Source organism: Oncorhynchus clarkii, chromosome 9, assembly GCF_045791955.1.
Source record: "Oncorhynchus clarkii lewisi isolate Uvic-CL-2024 chromosome 9, UVic_Ocla_1.0, whole genome shotgun sequence".
Taxonomy (NCBI): Eukaryota; Metazoa; Chordata; class Actinopteri; order Salmoniformes; family Salmonidae; genus Oncorhynchus; species Oncorhynchus clarkii.
Genome location: NC_092155.1, coordinates 49,571,596 through 49,579,594, shown reverse-complemented (window position 1 = coordinate 49,579,594; position 7,999 = coordinate 49,571,596).

Below are 7,999 nucleotides of genomic sequence, written 5' to 3'. Positions count from 1 at the left end.
CAAATTGTTCTTCACCCCGTCCCCAAACGTTCTTCTTCCTCTTTTTGGTTTTCAGAAAGCACATATTTTGCAAGTCTTAACTTTCCACTTGCAGATGCCACAAAGTTTGCGTCAATGTGGTGGGGTGATGTGGGGGGTAAGAGTGTGGAGGGGGGGACAACATGATAGTTCTGAAGCCATTATGGACTCTCGTTGATCTCTGCTTTTTTACTAATGTCATTAGAGTCCATTATGTTCATTGTCAGTAGGCAACTATGTGAACTTGGTGCACTCAGCGTTGGAGAAAGCTCTGAGAGACACTGCTCTACCATGTTTACTCCGCATACAAATTTGTTCTCAATAAGTTACATTGGGCTATTATACACTTATGCTATGGTTCACCTTTGTTTTTCCAATGAAGGTAAATACTCTTCAAACTCTTAGAGACACTGTTGTGCACTAGCTATAAAATCAATATTGAATGTGTAATTTTAAAAAAGCAGTCTGAATATACCTTAACAATGTGATGAAAAATAAAACATGGTTATTTGGATTATAAAACTGTCTGGAAGCATGTCTTCGGTCCAGGATGTTATGCAAAGTGACTATGTTGTCATGACCAGACCAACAGTGTGGAAATCCCTCCTATGATGCTGTGTTCATCCGGGAAACCGACACCCCGACCCAGTCACAGGAAGTCAACCCCACAGTGAACACAGAGATGGAACACTGTGGGATTTCTGGCTTTTCCATCACCTATCACTAGATGTTTTTCAAATCAATGTATGATAGTTTCATATGGTGGAAATATTTCAAATGTTCAAACACTTTAGATATCTTTTCAAATTGGACATCTCACAGTAAGATTTGTATACAGACAACCGCACACATAATTGCATGAGTCATTTCAAAGTTATCTCGGTATCGCACTGGTGAGGTTCCTCATTCTCCTGTCTGGTTTGCATGTGGAGGGCCCACGCTGGCAGCATCGGTCCTGGAAGAAAAGAGTCCTTGTGTTACTATCGATCAGACTATACCGAGCTGTTGCAAATCTCTGCATTTCCACAATCATATCCTAGCAGGAATGTTGATGGTGCAAATTGTGTCTGTACAAAAAGGGGGTGGGGGGGGTAAAGGAGATAAAGAAGAGGAAAACGTCAGTAGAGAGAAAGGGAGAGTGGGAGTGAAAGACAGGGAAGAAGAGAGAAACGTTAATGGTACTGTAGGTCTTTGTGGTCTTTGTCAGGTTAGTAAGGAATACCTTAAACACCGATGAGATTCATCACCCACGCAGAATCAATCAATCAATCAAATGTATTAATAAAGACCTTTTTACATCAGCAGATGTCAGAAAGGGCTTATACAGAAACCCGGCTCAAAAACCCAAACAGCAAGCAATGCAAATGTAGAAGCACGGTGGCTAGGAAAAAACTCCCTAGAAAGGCAGGAACCTAGGAAGAAACCTAGAGAGGAACCAGGCTCTGAGTGGTGACCAGTCCTCTTCTGGCTGTGCTGGATGTAGATTATAAGATTGCGTGGCCATTAAGGCCAGATCGTTCTTCAAGATGTTCAAACGTTCGTAGATGATCAACAGGGTCAAATAATAATCACAGTGGTTGTAGAGGGTGAAACAGGTCAGCACTTCAGGAGTACATGTCAGTTGGCTTTTCATAGCCGAGCATTCAGAGGTCGAGACAGCAGGTGCGGTAGAGAGGGAGAAAGAGAGAGGGAGGGTGAAAGAGATATGATTATGGAACAGGTTGCAGCTGGTGGGGATCTGCTCTGACTCCAGCACACCTGTCTCTGCCCACCCAATCACACACACACATACAGAGAGAGCAAGAGGGAGAGGGAGAGAGTACTGGGCGAGTGCAGCAGGTCATGGAAACACAGGATGAGCAATAGAGGGCATTGCAAAGAGCAGATGTGACCGAATCCAGCCAGCTGGTCTACGTGTGCTCTGAGGACACAGCTAGGGATGCTGTCTGGGCCGGCAGCCTTGGGAGGTTTAACACGCTTAAATGTCTTACTCACGTCATCCATGGCGAAGGAGAGCCCACAGTCCGTTAGAGCCGTTGGACTAGTAACCTGAAGGTTGCAAGTTCAAATCCCCGAGCTGACAAGGTACAAATCTGTTGTTCTGCCCCTGAACAGGCAGTTAACCCACTGTTCCTAGGCAGTCATTGAAAATAAGATTTTTTTCTTAACTGACTTGTTAAATAAAGGTAAAATTACAGTGCATTCGGAAAGTGTTCAGAACCCTTCATGTTTTCTATATTTTGTTAGGTTACAGCCATTTCTAAAATGGATTATATGTTTTTCCCCCTCATCACTACACAAAATACCCCATAATGACAAAGCGAAAACAGTTTTTTTTGCCAAAATAATAATAATATATATATATCACATTTACATAAGTAGTCAGACCCTTTGCTATGATACACAAAATTGAGCTCAGGTGCATACTTTTTCCATTGATCATCCATGATGTGTTTCTACAACTTGATTGGAGTCCACCTGTCGTAAATTCAATTGATTTGACATGATTTGGAAAGGCACAGACGTCTATATAAGGTCCCAGAGTTGACAGTGCATGTCAAAACAAAAACCAAGCCATGAAGTTGAAGGAATTGTCCGCATAGCTCCCAGACAGGATTGTGTCGAGGCACAGATCTGGTGAAGGGTATCAAAAAATGTTTATAGCATTGAAGGTCCCCAAGAACACAGTAACCACCATCATTCTTAAATATAAGTAGTTTGAAACCACCAAGACTCTTCCTAGAGCTGGCCACCTGGCCAAACTGAGCAATAGGGGGAGAAGGTTATTGGTAAGGGAGGTGAACAAGAACCCGATGGTCACTCTGACAGAGCTCCAGAGCTCCTCTGAGTATATGGGAGAAACTTCCAGAAGGACAGCCATCTCTGCAGCACTCAAGTATCCAAGATGGCATAGCAGTCGGACGTGTATTTGTCTTGTCCCGTCTTGTCCACTGTACATAGTAATTTTTCCTTGTTTTTTGTATATAGTTTGTAAATAATTTAAGCTCACTTTCCATCTACGGACTGAATATACTCTCCCGCCTCACCCAATGTGGTACGGATCTGCTATTTTTATACTTTAGAATCTGAACCCCCATCAGAAGCCAGCCAGCTAACTAGCTACTAGCTAGTAGTCAGCCACTGCTAGCGGTCTTCACAGTTAACTCGGACATCAGCCAGCCTCAGCTCGGTCAATACCTGGCAGTCTACACAGCGCGATATCAACCCAGAGCATATCGGACTGCTTTTTCTCTACCACATCTCCGGATTCCTACTGCAAGCTCTGAACCTTTACACCGGATAAATGCAGCTAGCTAGCTGCAATCCGAGTGGCTACTCCTGGCTAACGTCTCTGTCCCGAAGCAAGCACCAGTTAGACCAGTTATATCCATCCTGCCTTGCCTTTCTGAAATCTTTGAACGCCAAGTTAACAAACAGATCACCAACCATTTCGAATCCCACCGTAACTTCTCCACTATGCAATCTGGTTTCAGAGCTGGTCATGGATGCACCTCAGCCACACTCAAGGTTCAAAATTATATCATAACCGCCATCGATAAAAGACAGTACTGTGCAGCCATATTCATCGACCTGGCCAAGGCTTTTGACTCTGTCAATCATCGCATTCTTATTGGCAGACTCAACAGCCTTGGTTTCTCAAATGACTGCCTCGCCTGGTTCACCAAATACTTCTCAGATAGAGTTCAGTGTGTCAAATCGGAGGGCCCGTTGTCCGGACCTCTGGCAGTCTCTATGGGGGTGCCACAGGGTTCAATTCTCGTGCCAACTCTTTTCTCTGTATATATCAATGATGTCGCTCTTGCTGCTAGTGATTCTCTGATCCACCTCGATGCAGACGGCACCATTCTGTTTACCTCTGGCTCTTCTTTGGACACTGTGTTAACTAACCCCCAGATGAGCTTCAATGCCATACAACTCTCCTTCCGTGGCCTCCAACGGCTTTTAAATGCTATTAAAATTAAATATATGCTCTTCAACCGATTATAGCCCGCACCCGCCCGCCCAACTAGCATCACTACTCTGGACGGTTCTGACTTAGAATATGTGGACAAATACAAATACCTAGGTGTCTGGTTAGACTGTAAACTCTTCTTCCAGACTCACACTAAGCATCTCCAATCCAAAATTAAATCTAGAATCGGCTTCCTATTTCGCAACAAAGCCTCCTTCACTCATGCTGCCAAACATGCCCTCGTAAAACTGACTATCCTACCGATCCTTGACTTCGGCGATTTCATTTACAAAATAGCCTCCAACACTCTACTAAAAAAACTGGATGTAGTCTATCACAGTGCCATCTGTTTTGTCACCAAAGCCCCACATACTATCCACCACTGCGACCTGTATGCTCTTGTTGGCTGGCCCTCGCTACATATTAGTTTGCAAACACACTGGCTCCAGGTCATCTATAGGTCTTTGCTAGGTAAAGCCCCACCTTAGCTCACTGGTCACCAAAGCAACACCCACCCATAGCACGGGCTCCAGCAGGTATATTTCACTGGTCATCCCCAAAGCCAACACTTCCTTTGGCCACCTTTCCTTCCAGTTCTCTGCTGCCAATGACTGGAACGAATTGCAAAAATCACTGAAGCTGGAGTCTCATATCTCCCTATCTACCTTTAAGCATCAGCTGTCAGATCAGCTTACCAATCACTGCATCTGTACACAGCCAATCTGTAAATAGCACACCCAACTACCTCATCCCCATATTGGTATTTATCTTCTTGCTCTTTTGCACCCCAGTATCTCTACTTGCACATCATCATCTGCACATCTATCACTCCAGTGTTAATGCTAAATTGTAATTATTTCACCTCTATGGCTTATTTATTGCCTTACCTCCCTACTCTTCTACATTTTCACACACTGTACATTGATTTTTCTATTGTGTTGTTGACTGTACGATTGTTTATGTGCATCTCTGTGTTATTGTTTTTGTCGTACTGCTTTGCTTTATGTTGTCCAGGTCGCAGATGTAAATGAGAACTTGTTCTCAACTGGCCTACATGGTTGAATAAAGGTGAAATAAAATAAATCATCAACTCCACCAATCAGGCCTTTATGGTAGAGTGGCCAGACGGAAGCCGCTCCTTAGTAAAAGTCACATTTACAGTCCACTTAGAGTTTGCCAAATAGCACCTAAAGGACTCTCAGACCATGAGAAACAAGATTCTCTGGTCTGATGAAACCAAGATTGAACTCTTTGGCCTGAATGCCAAGCGTCCTGTCTTGAGGAAACCTGGCAACATTCCTACAGTGAAGTGTGGTGGTGACAGCATCATGCTGTGGGGATGTTTTCAGTGGCAGGGACTTTGAGACTAGTCAGGATCGAGAGAAAGGTTAATGGAGCAAAGTACAGAGAGATCCTTGATGACAACCTGCTCCAGAGCACTCAGGACCTCAGACTGGGGCGAAGGTTCACCTTCCAACAGGACAACGACCCTAAGCACACAGCCAAGACAAAGCAGGAGTGACTTCGGGACAAGTCTCTGAATGTCCTTGAGTGGCCCAGCCAGAGCCCAGACTTGAACCCAGTCAAACATCTCTCGAGAGACCTGAAAATAGCAGTGGCGCTCCCCATCCAACCTGACAGTGCTTGAGAGGATTTGCAGAGAAAAATGGGAGAAACTCCCCAAATACAGGTGTGCCAAATTTGTTGCGTCATAGCCAAGACAACTCGAAGCTCTAACCGCTGCCAAAGGTGTTTCAACAAAGTACTGAGTAAAATGTCTGAATACTTATGGAAATGTGATATTTAAATGTTTTATTGTGTATATATTAACTCACATAATTTAATTTATAAGTATGCAATAAGGGGTCTGTAATAGAATAAAAGTGTCAAAAACAAATGTAGACATTAATAAATGCATTTCTATAGCTCCAAATTATGTTTTACAACGGTGGGGAAGTGCCAAGACGTAGCTTCAAATAAGCACCCCCTCTGAAGGTCATCTAGTGTAAATATAAGTCATTGCTGCAGACTCAGGCCAGAGCCATGCCCCATCCAGTAGTGCAGTGGTTCCTGGAGAATTTGGAATATAAATCTTGCGAAAAAGTTCTGGCCCGCCTGGAGAAGGAAAGGTGCCCTGTCCAAAAAATTCTATGAGAAACAGTGACATACACTCGGAATTATATAAAATTATACATCTCATATTGGTCTTTCACAGTCAGGTCATCCCAAGCTGTATTGTGCAAGTAGGCTAATAGTAGGCCAACCATTGAAACCAATACATGAGGCTGTTAACTGAGTCAGAAATTCACAGGTTTTTGATTTTATTATATTCGTTCAGGTTTTTGCTCTCAAAGTCACAATTTTAAATAGAAAAACAATGGAATTTGATGTTCTAAGTCCTAAAAATGCTTTAACCACATAATGAGACCACTTTGATGTCTGGAAATAATCTAAGAAATGTCGATATTTGACTGTAGTTACCATTTAATTTAAGTGCACAGGCACTGTTTGGTTAGCAGTGTTTGTGTAGCACATGATATATAGTTTGCAAAACAAATGGCCACTGGATTGATGCAAATAATCATAACATCATTCTGCCAGGTAGGAATAGAAATTGTTGCCCTCCTATACCCCAGTAAATCTAGAAAATTCCAAGTAGGCGAAAAACTTTGAAAATTATCTAAAATACATTTTTTTCAGATGTTGAAATCAGGTTAATTTTCGGGCTCTGAATAAAAGTTGAAAGTACGTTTTTTATAGATGTCTGTTTTTGGACCAAATCAAGGCCAGTCCAGACTGGACCAAATCTGAACCAAACAAAGACGTCTATGCCTAAGCATCTGCCTCGGATTCCAAAGGTTGCAAATTCTAATCCAACCATTGAAAGTTGTTTTTAGATTTTAGATTTTTGTTTTAAACCTATGCCAAACCTTAACCCTTACCTAAACCATTCGGAGTTAATATTTAACCTTAACATTTCTGGGGGTTAACGACTAAACTTATCCCGAACCTTAAGAATTCTGAGTTAATGCCTAAATGTAATCTTAAACACATCACAATGTGACGTTTGAGATACATGGCTGAATGTCTAATTCGGACCTGAGACTGTGAGAGCTTTTTGTGTTGTGTAAAATAGGCAGTTGCATTGCCTTTATTAATCCTGATCCCTGTGACTATTTGGCCAGGTCAATGTGTCTATTTAAGCTCTTAATATCAGCTACCCAACGTTATGAGGAGTTATCCTGAGCCTATTGTCAATGGGAATCGATGTGTTAACATAGTGGGAAATGCAGAAGTCTTTTTTATTTGGTTATGATCAGCTCGTCAAAAATAGACTGATACACTCTTGAAAGCACTGATCTTGACAGTTTAGCACAAGGGGTAAAACTCATGGACAGCAGTTGTGAGAAGCCTCCATTCGATATTGGCCATTTTACTTTAACCTGTGCTGTTTTTAGGACATGACACTAATTATAAGATGTCAGAGCATTTTATATTTGATTGGGCGCCATTGAGTTTAGGCTATTTGATTGGAGAAACGTGCATGATATAAAAAGTGTCCTTCTGATTACATTGTCATTCATTTTATCTCCAGCCTGTAGGCTACAGAAAATACCATATTCTTCTAGCATAGGGTATATCTGCTACATGATTTATGTTATAATATTTTTTGCTGGAATATTGGTGGAGCGCTGCAGTGATGCGTCTCTCCAGTTCTCTGGAGAACTGTGCTGGGAATGGACAAGCAAAAATATTTTGCACCCCTGCCTTTGAGCGCTCAACTAAAATGTCCATATGCCACTGGTTGAGAGAAATTGTCATTGTTTCAGGCAAAATTCTGTGAGATGTTATGTGTTGTTGGAGGTGCGTTTTGGTCAGTTACACTTGAAAATGCGGCCCTAATCAATCTGCCTAATCTTGCCTAATGTCCGGGCCAATCCATTTTTGTCTACGAAACCGCTTGCATGTGAGGCGCGCATTTTAGAACGGTGTGTTCCTGCAAATTGC